Below are 14,944 nucleotides of genomic sequence, written 5' to 3'. Positions count from 1 at the left end.
AGAGGAAGAAACACAGAAAACATAAATTCAGAGCTGTTTCTAAATAAAATGTTTATTGAAGATTTTCAGGAGGTTTTTGAGTAGTTTCTTAAGTGGAGCATTATTGGTTTCCCGCAGATTATGTACTCCGCAATCATACTGAATTATTGAAATGTCTAGCATCTAGCTATTTATCTGTGCAAAATGTACTGTTTCATCTTCATACTGTGATTCCAGACTTCACAGAGGAAGAATTTCAAAGATGAATGTGCTTACATTTATTCATAAAGCTAACATTTCCTCAGGCACTTCAAGGTACCCAACATAATGCCTGCATTTTGATTTATAGATGAGGTTCTAGTTCTCAGGTGTCGATTAACAAATCTTACTATTTGAGGCCTTGTAGTGAGAGCCCCTCCCTTCCTCTTCTTAACCAGGTCCCCTGAAGGTGGGAGGGGAAATACTTGCAGTTTAAGGAAGCAACCACTTAACTACATACCATTAAAGCAAAACAAATCTTCAAAAATTAATCCTACAATATATCTCTATGCTTTTTTTGTGTGTGTTCCGCATTGAGAGTTATTTCAAACATGGTTTTTTAATAACTCACCTGCCTCTTCAAAGGAATATTCATACTGACTGGTGTGAACCGTAACATATAAATTGTTCAGTGTGTCTGGCTGTTAACCAGAAGGTCAGTGGTTTGAGGCCACCCAGGGACTGTCAGGAGCTCAGCCTACACTCAAGTAGGACTCTGGCAGAGACACATGCCCGACTGGCAAGTTCTCTCCCTCCTGGTCAATCTTTCGGGAGCTTCAAAAGCTTTATTCAGCCCGAACATCACAGCGACCGATGCCATTGGCACACTTAGGGATCCACAGAGTCTTCGCAGTTGCATAACAGACCTCAGCAACTCAGCATTTTGGCTAATCTACTTTATTTACATATAAACACACACGGAGCACTGCAATATGGCTCCCTCTCTCTCTAGCATCAGACAGCAAAGAGAAGAAGAACAAAGGACAATAGTCCCACTTCATGGAACACAGTAACACAAACATCCTGTCTCCGTCACTTCCCACTTTGTGGACTCAAAACATGCACTGTCATGTGATAGACAAAAATCCCATGACTGCAATCATGGAGCAGGAATTCTAACAGGGACAGCTGTGGTCAGGATTCCTGCATTGCAGAGGGTTGGATTAAATGACCCTTGGTGTCCCTTCCAATGCTACAATTCTATTATCTTTATATAATAAATTGTTGTAATGTAGTGGGTTGGCTGGCAGGTGGGCTGGCAGTAGTTCATGGCTGGCTGGCTGGCTGGCTGGCAATCAACAACAATCACCCCACCTTCTTACAGGATACTTCATTTCCTTTTCCGCCTACGCACCCCACAACAGTCACCCAACATTTCATGGCTGCTCAGCCATGCCTGTCTCTGCCTCATGTACTTTTGCAGACACTGTAGCTTCCCAAGGCTGGTGATGCTTCCCTGCTTAGCAAGGGTGATGCCTTTTAGCAGAAACAGAAAAGAAGGTCCCCAAACTGCACCTAAAGCACAAACAATGGGAGTCATTGACCTGGTGGGTAAACATACCCAACTGCCTCAACCATTCATCATAAGGCTTGGTTTCCAGACGCTTGATCATCTTGGTTGCCCTCCTTTGCACATGTTCCAGCTTGTCCATATCTTTCTTTAATTATGGTGCCCAGAAATGGACACAGTATTCCAAGTGTGGTCTGATTAAGGCAGAATAAAGTGGTACTATGACTTCCATTGATCTGGACACTTTTGCCTCTGGCACCACCCATGACTGTCATGAAGCCGCTTTGGAATATCCCCCATGAGAGAATGAAGCTCTGAGACTGGAAAAGTTTCCCATCCAAATCTAGAGGGCCACAGGCTCCCCAACTTACATATGATCAGGAAAGATCAGTCTACTGTGTGACCTTCTGCAAACTGACTTAAGAGTAAATGCATGTTTATCAGTGGGACTTACTTCTGGGCCATATGCATAGAATTATGCTGGACTCTAATCCAAAGCACACTCACTGTGGAGGGAATCATATTTAACTCAATGGTATTTCTCAACATGCATGCCAAGAATCTCACTGCGAATCAGCAGCATAATATTAAATCACAGCTTTCTTTAATTTGTGCCTTCAAATTGCAAGAGCCTCAGGCTTATGAACATCTTTGCTCTCCCACCTACTGAGATGAATAACCATGTAATTAGTTGTGTGCTTCAGCTCCGCCATGTTTAATAGGATTGGAATGCATGCACATTTCTTTAGAATGAAGGCCAATAGTTTGTAGAGTGACATAGCCCAAGAAAGCCAATAATAGCAGCCAACTGAAGAATTCAGCTGAAAATCTTCCTCCACGCTAAAGACACCATGCAGCACACAAAAAGGATGCTCAGATCCCACTCCATGAAACTAACAGGAAGTCAGCCTGCTTAATTGTATACACTAGACTGCTCCCTAAGTGAGTAAACTAGGCTCTGTCACAACATAAACTCTGAGGCAGATAATTTCTCATTTGGTGCCGGTTAGTGGGATGCTTTGCTGAATCTCACGCAGCCCAGCTTCGACAGAAAGAGTGATTAAAGGACTCTTCTAAATAAGATCCAGTGCTGCCTTCTCAAGAGGGGCCTTAAGGGTCCTCCTGACTCCAGCATGACCTCTGGACATGTCCAGCAATGCAGAGGAATGGACATCAGGTGCATTCTGTACCTTCCATTTGCATCACCTGAGGAATCAGACGGGGAGGTCAATAAACATAAAACATGTAGTAAAAATAAGAACAAAACGAACCAATAATCCCCCCTCCCATCTGGTTAGTTACTATGGAGGGGGGGGGAATTAAATTGATGGTCCTAGCAGAGATTTTCTATTGTTCCTATGGTACAAGCTAGAGGGAATCTTCATGACAGGGGAGACTATAAATGCAAATGTAATTAAAATCAAACTGGGTGATTTTAAATTATAAATGTTAACTATATGTTAAAGCCTATGAGAGCTAATGCACACAACAGTAATCAGATTGATTACGCCTATCCCCAAGAAATATAATTTCATCACATGTCACTTGCCTGTGCTGTGCATTAAAGCAGATTTTTAGGGGGTGGGGAGGAGTTGATTTCTTTTCCTTTGCTTAGACTAATTGCCACATTAAGTAAACAAGAATATCCCAGTATGTGGCAGCACATACAACTAGTATTACTCACTTTTTAGTAAAATTTAGAAGGCAGGGGTACTATTTTATGGATTTCCTAAACCTCTGCCAAATGGAGAAAGTCCCTTGGGCTCATTTGTGTGCCAATGCTGCTAACAGTGAGGGCAATGAAATTTGAAGCTCTTAGCATCATAGATTTAGGTGATTGCTTCCTTCAAAGAAACCATGACCTGGATCATAATATATTAGCATTACAAGGATTTCTGCATCAGTATTTGCCCATTAGATTTCCAGTTTCCCCCCGTTTTCTGTGTTTGAAAGTCATTGGCTAGGCTGCTGTGATGTCATAGAATGGAAGGAAGTGAGAGAAAAGTAAGGAGACAGAGACCAATAGAAACAAAAAGAGCTATGAACTTGGGAGGCGACAAAAGTATGGTACAAGCAGTCACACTGCTTGTACTGTCATATGAACATTTGGGTTGCTTTTTTGTGGCAGATTTTTAACAATGTAATGCACAGTGAGGTGTGAATGAGTGTAATGAACTGAAAAATGTAGCAAACGGTGCATGTACAAGTTCCAGAATTATGTCTAGACATTCTCCAAGTTAAGGCAGAATTCAAGAGTATTCCAATACATGACTGAGTGAACCTGTGTAGTAATGAGAAGAACAAAGGAAATGAATTATTCCCTACTGATGAAATGATGCCTGAATTGTGCCTCTTTCAAGTGGTACAGTAATGGGTAACTCACATCACTTGGGAACTGTTGTACTTTTATTGCCTTTACGTAAACCACTTGGAATTGTTTTATTATCTTGAGTGGCATAAAATGTTATTCCTTTTCTGTGTCCCTGTGCTAAGCGTTTAAGGTTTGAAAAGAATGGCATATTATAATACAGCTGTCCTAAGATGACCCATTTATGTGATATACATACAGAAATGTACTACTGAATTTATTGAGGAATGTATATTTTGCAGGTCTCATGGAAGTAGTTTAGCCGCCATGTGATTTCCTGAGTGCTCTGATCTAAATCTCTTGTTTTCTTAACATAAAACATAAAAGATTTAAGTGAGTGGGTTAATAAGGAGCATTTTATATCCTTGACATCCTTTTCTTTTATGTTGTCTTGTATGTATTAAAAGCATCATATTTCCTGGAAGTACAACTATCTGTGGCAAGTGGTGGAATTAAAAACATAATTTTACTTCAGGGTGTCAACGTTCTCTCCAGCTACTTTCCCTCTGGTTCTTCTACCATCATAAACTTTGACATCAGGTTGTTCTGCACAGCCTATACCCAGCTACCTGAGAGCCAGCACCACTGAAATCAATGGGTCCTACAGATAGGAATGTGTCACTCATCAGTATTCAGGGGCAACGTTTTAGTTTGCAGTCACAGCTTTGTAGAGCAAATCTAACAATATGAAGCCAGCACAAGTTCACAACAATATGAAGTCCAGTGTAAGTTACCACTGTTCCAAACTGCATTCAGGAGCCTCAGAGAGGGGCTACCAGTGGCTAAGTCAGCAGGTGAGTTTTACGGATTGGACCCTAAGTCACAGGGCTGAGCTGAGAAGGGATTGGAACAGGTGCAAATATCCTCTTCCCCAGGCCACTTCCCCCAGAACTCCCCTTTTGCGGAGTGGATTACTGTCAGGGACCGTGCTGAGGAGGGCTGCACTGAGGAAGAATGGTGGGAGCCCCCCGCTCCTCCTGATCCTGAATCTTCCCAGGAGCAGGAGGACAGTATAGATTTGGAACAGTGGTTTGCAGAGGGGCATAGTTCAGAAGGCAGAAGCTGGGAAATACTGGGTGGGGAACAGCTAGGAGAAGAAACACTGGAAGAGAGAGAGTTAACAGATTCACAGTCTCTGGGTAGTATCTACCCCCTTTGCCAAAGTCATGGAGAGCTCAGAAAGTGTCAGAACAGAAAGTGCAGAGGTTACAAGCTCATATTACAAGACGTAGGAGTGACATAGTTTAATAGGGATGGAGGAGGGAGGGAACTTAACCGGGAACACCACCATTTCTAGAAGGTGTGTTCTTTGTTCTCTTATTAAAGTTTCTAACTGGTAAGAAGACTCCTTTTCCTTTGTCCTGCTTATCTACTGCCAAGGGGGTGAGGAAGCTGATTCCCTGAAGCCTGACAATTACAGTGGCTTAAATTCTTCTGAAAGAGGCTTACACCAGTGCAACTCTGTCTCGGTTGGGGTGAGGAGTTTATGCCAGCTGAGTCCCAAATCCAAACTCTCATCCCAGTTGATCTTGGGTTTGGAACGCACTGTTGGGAGTTCGAATATATTGTCTGAAGACAGACTGGAGAGATGGGATGAACGTTATTAAAATCTGAACATAAATTGCATTAAAAAACAACAACAACAACCTCTTAGCAATGTTGTGGGGCAAAATATTACACACATTCCACTGATGTGGCCCTTTCATTCATGCTTCCACTCTGGCAATATCATTCTGATGCAACTCGGATTAACAAGACGTCTCTGTATTTGTATCCTCTCCACTGTGGGGGTTTTAGGAGCAGAGCAGAGCAAAGGAGCTTAGGGATTCCCTTGACTCTACAAGGTCATTACAATTTGTTAGGGCACAGCATGAACACCACTGAGACTCTAACTTGCCAAGACTAAAGCAATCCAGCTGCCACATATTTATTGACAAAGGCCATGACTTATGTGCTCTTTTCACCGGAACTGACAAGACATGGAGCGACTTCTTGAGTAATGTTGCCGATTCCAGAAGGCGATGCAAAAGAGGGCTAGACATCACCCTGTGCACTTCACCACACATATTTGGGATGAGGCAAAAATCCCAGACTTTTAAGGTAGATTCACTTATTTCATTGGGATCAAACTGGATTGAGCAGGCTTTGTTTCAGCGTTTCTTCCCTCTGCCGAAACTCGCTTACATAAATTTGCTGCGTGCAAATGGCCTCTTGAAATTTTCTACCTTGTTTGTAGGGAGGGACACGGAGGGGCAAGGGAGATATTTCAACAACCTTCTTGGTTCTGGGGAATGTTTTCGGACAAGCCAGGCCTGTACAAAAAGGATAGGTTCCATTTGGACCGGGATGAAGCCGGACTGCTGGTGCTTAAAATTAAAAGGTGGCACAGGAGTTTTTAAACTTATTTCAAGTAAGGAAGCCAGCAGGAGCTGAGGAAAAAGATGGGAGAGACATTCGGACCTACACAAATATGTATATTGGGAGAAATTCACACTGAAAGGTTGAAGCATTTTTACGAACACTCTTTTTGGTAAATAAATGGCAAACCAGTATGGAAATGTGGAGAATTGAAATTACCATTGGAAAAATGAGGGTATGAGAGAAACAAAAACGGGCCTGTGCAATTTTGGTCACCACCCCTTAAAAAGTTTATTTTAGAGATGGAAAGATTTCAGAGAAGATGAACCAAAATGAAGAAAAGCCTGGAGCAATCCCCCGTGAGGAAAGTTTACAACATTTGGATTTTCTTCATTTAGAGAAGCAGCAAGTAACATAGGACATGATAGAGGTATATAGAGTTATCCATGATGGAGAGAAAAGTGAATATGGAAACGTTTTCTCCCTCCCTTATAATGCTGAGAGTTGGGCCCACCCACTGAAGCTGAGAATCCCACTTCTCTGTACAGTATTAGCTGTGTAGATCCCAGTTTGTCAAGAGGGTGTTTTGAGAACTTCCCCTGTGTTTAACTTTCCCAAGCGAGCTTTGCGCATAACCTTTCTGAGTTTGTTTTCTTTCCCCTCAGCTTGGCATCAAGAGAAAAGAAAGTGATTAATACCCTTGTTCTTGAGCTAAGCATTTTGTAATCGCTCTAATTAAATCAAGCAATATGCATTTAAGCAGGGCCCTAATTGTAAAGTTTAATCATAACCACAAACAACCAAGCATCTTCTTCAAAGCATTAATTGGGAGCACCTTGAAGGCTGCAGCTGTCTAGTTTTAGTGCCGGATATGCAATGAGTTTGCATATTCTCTTCATTTGTTTATGTCATTCTAGGGATTTGGTTTTCTGAATCCTCCCTCCTGGAAATGTGTGTGTGTGTTTACTGCATTTAAATCCCACCTTTTTCTAGGAGCCACAGGTGAGAGTTGAGTGGAGGGTGGGGACAAAAGTTGGACAAACTACTCCAGAAGGAGAACAATGTTTCCACCACCAGATGTACTACATACATACATACATACCGTATTTTCCGCTCTATAACACGCACCTGACCATAACACGCACGTAGTTTTTAGAGGAGGAAAATCTGTAGGCATGCCACCCGTAGGCATTTCCTCCATAACACGCACAGACATTTCCCCTTACTTTCTAGGAGGAAAAAAGTGAGTGTTATGGTGCAAAAAATACGGTACATACATATCCAAATAAGTTCTACTCAAAGTAGCCCCATTGAATTGATTAACCTAAGTTAGTCATGGCCATTAACTTCAGTGGGTCTACTCTGAGAAGGAACAGCACTGGACATTAGCCACTGTACATAAAAGAAAAATGGCTTCCATCAAGGGACATTTCTGACCCCATTTTGAAGATGTGCCCGGTGGGGGGGGAATCTAAGTGGGGAGTGTGTGAATTAAAAAGCAGTCCTCAAACCAGCTCAGGAGGTTTGAAGTGAAGCCCTGCCACAATTTAGAAAAATGCACATTCTGTGGAGCAAAAAACCTCTTTGGTCCTCCTATCTATTTTTAGTTTATTGCTGATTTTTTGAATGTTTTAAATAGTTGTTTTTTTTAACTGTTCTTAATGAAAAAAATATTGTCTTATTCTCTTTGTAAATGACTTTGGGGCTTTTTTTTTTTTTAACAATCTAGTGGTGTATACATTTTAGTAAATAAATAGTCCAGGGCAGTCAGACTATGCAGTTCATATTGGAATATGAACTGAAGAAATTCTTCAAGCATCCTTAAGAGGAAGCAGATTCAGATCCCGATTATTCATTTATAATTTGTAAGGTGCCTTCGAGGATCCTCCAAAGTCAGGGTAAAAAGTAATGAAGACTAAAAATGGAATCAAAAACTTATGCAACCATTTTTTTCCCTACTTGAGAGAAGAGAAGGAGATGAAAATGAGTAATTATTAAAGCCACAGCAAGAACTAGAGAAAGAAAAGCTCGCTGAAAGTGACTGAACCACTGTTTTCCACCAGTGAGCTTGACTTTCGCTTAATAAGCTGCAAGCACAGTGGGAGACATCCTGCAAATTGTATTGATTCCCCTCCCCTTTCTTACTGACATTTAAGGCACAGGATGGGCTAAAGGAGAAGGAGAGGAAAACTCAACGTGCTGTGGCCAAGACCCTCTGAACACTGAGGCCTATGCTCAAATCCAGATTCTGGTGCTGTAAAAAAGGAATGGGGTAGAAATTTAATTCAATTCACATATAAAGGCAAACCCACCTAATTTGCACTTTCTGAATCAACGCACAAACCGAAACACAGCCGTCCCTCAAAATTTGCACTTTTCTGAATTTTGCAATGCAGTTCTCCAGACAAGTAACAGATACAAAAATAATATTTTAGATCTATTTTTATTTATTCATTATATTTGTTGGTTACTTTTGTGGAAATCCAGCCTGATGGGTGGGGTATAAATAATAAAATTACTACTACTACTACTATTTTCAGTGTGGTGAAGTGATTAAGAGCGGTAGTCTCGTAATCTGGGGAACCGGGTTCGCGTCTCCGCTCCTCCACCTGCAGCTGCTGGGTGACCTTGGGCCAGTCACACTTCTTTGAAGTCTCTCAGCCCCACTCACCTCACAGAGTGTTTGTTGTGGGGGAGGAAGGGAAAGGAGAATGTTAGCCGCTTTGAGACTCCTGAAGGGGAGTGAAAGGCGGGATATCAAATCCAAACTCCTCTTCTTCTTCTCCTCACAGCGTGACCCAAAACTACTTGCATTAGCTACCAATCTACCATTCAGAGTGGTTTTAAGGATTACTGAAATAATCAGTTCTATGTGAAGGACTTCAAACACTAAAAAGGGAGAGAGAGCACAATATAAATATTTGGAAGCTAAAGCCATGATATTGACTTTGGTTAGTGCAAACCATGGTTTGGAAGGATGTCTGAATAAAACCCCTAGTTGAGTTTTGTTTTTTAATTGACCGGACATCTCCTTTGGAGTCGGGGAGGTGTACACTACAAGGAAAGGCTTTGTGGAGAGCACCAGAGACTTAAAATGTCAGAGGGCTGTCAGAAGTCTCTCATTTCCTCTGTAAGCTTTTGGGCTGGGAAAATAATTGGTAGAATGGGGTCGCCAATGTGTTGCCCTCCAGAAGATACTGAACTGCAGCTCTCACCATCCCTGCCTATCCACCATTCTGTCTGTGGCTGATGGGAGTTCGAGTCCAGAATTTTTTTTGAGGTTGCCACGTTGACTACCCCTGCAGCAGATGATTTTATCTCCCCCTGTCAGGTGGCAGAGGATATAACCCCTACGGCAGGTTGCCAGGAATGGATAAGACAAGGAAAAGTTCTTACCAACTGCTTTTTATTCAATATTCACAGAGAGAGGCTCTTGGAATAACGGCATTGCCCTGAGTGAGTCTCCATCCCCTCTGCCTTTGAGCTCTTTGCTCTCCTACTTTCGATGCTTGCCAGGTTTTGGGAGAGGGGAGGTTCTGGAATGACACTGTGTCTGTCAGCTGTTGCCCCTCGGCTGCTGCTTCTTCTTCCTCCTCCTCCTCCTCCTCCTCTCTATGGGAGGAGCTTTTCCCCTCATTCCCCTCTGAGCTGTGATCTCCCTCAAACCCCTGTTGTAATTCTGAACTGCCTCCTTCTCTGGAAGGGTCAGGCTGGGGAGGCGGCCTCCACCATTCCTCCTCTGCCCAGTCTCTGACACCCCCTGGCCACATTCTCAGTACAAGATATTGTTTGTTGCAGTTAGTAAACCTGGAGGATCAAGGTAAGCATGTTGTTCTCCCATCTTGTCAACAACCAAGCGCAACTTTGCAGCGTGAACATTTTTACAAAGCAATATATATTGGAGTTAATGGTTTTTGTATTGCCACCATAGACACAATGGAGCTGGACACTTTTCCATATAAATCGAGCTGAAAAGAAGCACAGCTATCCTTCCCAGAAGTGAGCTGCGAGGTGTTTATTTTAAGCGAGCTCGAGGGCACAGATCTCCACTAGACCGCTTTCCAGGCAGCCTCTCTCGCACGTATATATTTGCCCACTCCACATAACCTCCTGCAAAGAAACAAATTGTCTGCAGGAATGCATGGGTGAATATTTACGGTTTAGTAAGTGAGCAAGAGGCATGGTGATAATCCAAAGAGGGCTCCCAATCAATAATACATGGCCAGAGATGAGTGGAACTGAAGTGAAAAGAAAACATCTCCTCTTCTCCACCCACCCTCCCACTGCGGAAAATATCAGTAATATTTTCTTTGTAAAATGGGATTTCCCTTGTCAGGCAGCTAGGAAAATAATGCTTGACATTTTCAGATAACAGGAATTATTGGCAGGATCTCTGTGTGTGGTGAATGTGTCTGCTCAGTTATTTATTTCTTTAAGCATTCACCCAGTCTAACATTTGATCAACCTCATCTTCATTCCCTTTTAGAAATATTTATTGATCCACCTCATCTTGGTTTCCCTTCAGCAATATTTGTTGAATAAAAAACTGTATATGTCTATTAAATAAAATACCGAATGGCACAATGAATCACTGGTATTATTTACTTTGTTTTAAAATAGTTTCTTATATGTTTTATCCACGCTTTCTTCTATAGTGGAGTCCAATGGAATATGCACATGGTTCCCATGGGGTCAACCCAAGGGATGAACAAATATGTCAGATCCAGTTTGTCTCAGCTTCTCATTTGTCCAGTCCTAAGTTCATTTCTCCACATGTCCACCATAGTATATTTATAGTCCTCGTGAAAATTCATCAGAACTCTAGAGTGAATTTCTCCGAATATACACACTTTTGTGCAATGTCTCCTAATATACACATTTTTGCTGAGCAGTTTTCTCTAATATTGCGCCTTTTATGTGTTGCTTTCATTAGTATATGTATTCATATGAATATCTGGCAGGAGAACTGCATTGCAAAATTCAGAGAAATGTGATTTTTGAAGGATGGCTGTTTTGGTTCGCATAGCATTTCAGAAAGTGAAAATTGGGCGAATTCAACTTTAAATTTGAACTGAATAAAATCCCACCCCATCCCTAAACACAGTTCCATGCACAGATCCAGATCTGCTTGTTTTCAGCAGAGTGGTTGCCTTATTTGCCTCCCAGGTATAATGAGGGATTCTTTGGGCTTCTTACAAAAGTCCTCAGACATTTCTCCTTAGCAGAAACCTCAACTTTCACTGCAAAATCTTGCTTTAAGAGAAACATCTGAGACCTGTAACAAATGTACCCCCAGCACTTCATAGGGAATCCTTCCATCAGGACCTCAGAGAGCATTGGAACCCTTGCCCATTTTGGGGGAGAATTTCTCAACTAAAATGATCCAGCTATTCTGAAAGCTTCCTTATCATCTCAGTGCCATCTCTAATCTTTCCTATAGAGTTCTTCCTGCCTCCCATTCCTCAAACCAAACTATGAAGAAAGTTCAAAATCAGTTGGAGAGAAGGCTTCCCAAGTCCAGGGAGGCATAGGCAAATCTGTTTTTTCTCAATTTCTCATCTCCCCCCCCACTCAATTTTAAATTCAGCTCTTCATTTCCTCAGCAATTTCCACCCTCCCCCAAAAAAATCCTGATGAAAATTTATTAGCATTTTAGTGTAAGTTTCTCATAGTAAACACCTTTCTGAATGCAGTTTTTACTAATGCACATATTTCGTGTACAATTTCTCCAAACATTATGTGTGACTTTACACACACACACACACACACACACACACACACACACGTGTGCATCTTTCTCCAACATGTACATTTGTTTGATGGGAGCACTGCAGTGAAAAATTCAGAGGAGTGCATTTTCCAAAGAATAAACTTGGGGATGCAAAATGTGTGTGCGCTTTCTCTTTCTGTTGGGGCAGATTCAGGAAATTGGGGTAAGAAGCGATAGAGGGGGGGGCAACACCCAGAGCACTCACTCAAAAATCCAAATGTGCCCACAAAAGATTGGCAAACTCTGTCCTTAAAGTCTTGCCAACAGGAAATTCCCAGCAGAAGGATATCTGGGAACTGTGGTTTGCTTCTGGCTCCTTGAGCACAGGATGAAGTCTCCCATTAAACTAAATCAAATTCAACAGAGCTTATCTTTGGGGGAGGGATCACATCCTGTCTGCTTCAGAGCATTCCGGCATTCAAATGCACCTTTCCACCCCTCTCTTATCTTATTTTGTTTGCCTGTAGGGATGATTTCAAGCCTAGCAAGAATCTAATAAGCAGGGAAAGAAGTAAAATGTCAGTAGAAGCTTATTAACACTGGCTAATTAAGAAGAGGGGAAATACAATAGAGCATGCATCTGTCCCCCAAGTGTAAAATGTAATATGCTGTGTTTGCACTAATAAAGTGGGCTAAATCTACTGCTTGCTATACTCTCTGAGCTGTTGTGTATTAATATTCAATATGAAAATGCCCAATCCTATTGAGGAGCTCCTTTTAATAAACATCCCCTATTTGCTTACCATACCTCTGAGGCCACACAATGGAACAGGATCATTCAGGCTGTGCCACAGAGCTCTTGCATTCCTCTAACTGCAGTTGCATTTATTTATAAAATTGGACAACTGACTTTCTGACCCAAACCACTAATGACTACCTCCTGCTGCTCTTCATCGAACTCTTGTACGCTTTGCTACCGTACCTTCCACTCGCAGCGGGGAGCTCTGCCTTGCAATGAGAGCTGCAGTGAACTGGGGCCCTCATCGCTCTTGACATATAGACCTGGAGCACTTGTAATGAAGAGGGCATGTGGTCCCTTGGGAACTGCAAAACAACTACAATCAGTGCTGCTCCAACTGGCCCAGAACTAAGGGCGGCTCAACGAGGTACAATGAATGTGACATGCTTCAGCGAGAGCAAGTGCTCCTCTTATAGAAGGTCCCAGGTTCAGTCCCTGGCATCTTCAAGCAGGGCTAGGAAAGACTCATGGATGCTGTACAAACCCCCGGAAAGTCACTGCCAATAAGTGGGTGAGAGAAACCAATGTTCTGACTGACTTATAAGGCAGGTGCTTATATTCCAAGGTGATGGCAAAGGGAGTTGGCAGAATTCTGGGCTCTTGCACTTCAGAATGTGTTGTGTGTGCATGCATGCGATGTTTCAGGATGCTCCTTTGCATGGAGAAATGCAGCACAGAGGAATTCGCCTAGTCCACTCCTTGATGTTTGCTATATCTTTCCACAAGGCCGACATTGATGCCGAAATCCAGCCTCGCCTGAGCTTGGTGAGTGCTGCTTTCTCCCGACTGAAGTGTTTGATTGAGGACCGGGACATTCGCAGGGAAACCAAAATGCTTGTTTACAAAGCTACCAATCTTACTGTATGCTTGTGAAACATGGATCACTTATAAACGCCATCTCCAACTCCTTGAAATGTTCCATCAAGTGATTTTTTACACATCACGTGGGAAGACAGGTGAACTAATGGCAGTGTACTAGAAGAAGTAAAGATCATCAGTGTTGAAGCAATGATTCTTCAACATCAACTTTGTTGGTCTGGTCATGTTGTATGGATGCCTGATTATCGTCTGCCAAAGCTCTACTCCAAACTTAAAAATGGAAAGAGTAATGTAGGGGGTCAACAAAAGAGGTTTAAAGACTCTTTCAAGGCAAATCTTTTTTTTAAAAAAAGTAGTATAAACATTGGCAACTGGGAAACACTGGCATGTGAGCGCTCCAATTGGAGAACAGCCTTTACCAAAGGTGTCAGACGCTTTGAAGACACTCGAACTCAGGACGCAAGGGAGAAACATGCTAAGAGGAAGGCATGCTTGGCAAATCCACACCACAATCAACTCCCCCCTGGAAGCCTATGTCCCCACTGTGGAAGGACGTGTGGATCCAGAATTGGCCTCCACAGTCACTTACGGACTCACTGTTAAAACCATGTTTATGGAAGACAATCTTACTTGGCTAGGAGTGGTCACCAAAGAAAGAAAGATGCTATATTTGCACATTTATGGAGGATTCCCTCCCACCCTCATGGAAGCACATTTGGAAATAGTAACACCCATACTGCACCCACATCTGCAGTCTTTAAATTGAATGGCTTAGAGCCAGGCTAATGAAATGATGGAACTTCATGTAATGCACAAACATACACCCCTCTGGTACCAGAACAGGCACTAAAGAAGATGGATGAGAAACTATTTTTTAAAAAAAAAACAAAAACCAAGAATAGCCCTTTTTATTGCATGGCTTCCTCCTTTCAGTTTTCTTCTTTCCAAGATCCTAAGGCGATAACTCCAAAACAGAGCAAGACAGTCTCCTTTTCCTACTCTGCTGCCAAATATCAATTCACTAGTTCATCATCCTGCATTAAATTATCCTCCAGTATCATAGAGCATTTGCCATCTAAACCAACAGTGACAGCTTAGATCACATGTCACAACCTATTGCCGTACCTGCTCTGAAATATAAGCTTTGCAGAGAATGCCCAGGTGATCCAATTGGCAGAGACAAGGATCCCCTGCAGAGAAAGTCTGCCTCCTTCTCTGTTTCTGATCTTCTTATGCAGCCACAAGTCAACAGGCTGTGAGACAGCAGCCATCTCTAGCAGGAGATGCCCAGTATTTATGGAGCCACAGTGCTACTAGGCAAAGGCACCCATGCTTAATGGGCCTGGAACAAGGCGTATGAAA

The 14,944-nt window shown here is 42.4% G+C and overlaps 1 protein-coding gene across 4 annotated transcripts in view; it reads right to left on the bottom strand.

Annotated features, from left to right (window-relative positions):
- Positions 1-14,944, bottom strand: part of DCC (DCC netrin 1 receptor) — a 948,093-nt gene that overhangs the window by 384,437 nt on the left and 548,712 nt on the right. The window lies entirely within an intron of this gene.

Source organism: Podarcis vaucheri, assembly GCF_965113315.1.
Source record: "Podarcis vaucheri genome assembly, chromosome: 11".
NCBI lineage: Eukaryota > Metazoa > Chordata > Lepidosauria > Squamata > Lacertidae > Podarcis > Podarcis vaucheri.
The sequence above is the reverse complement of the archived record's forward strand: the minus strand, read 5'-3'. Positions and strand labels throughout refer to the sequence as shown.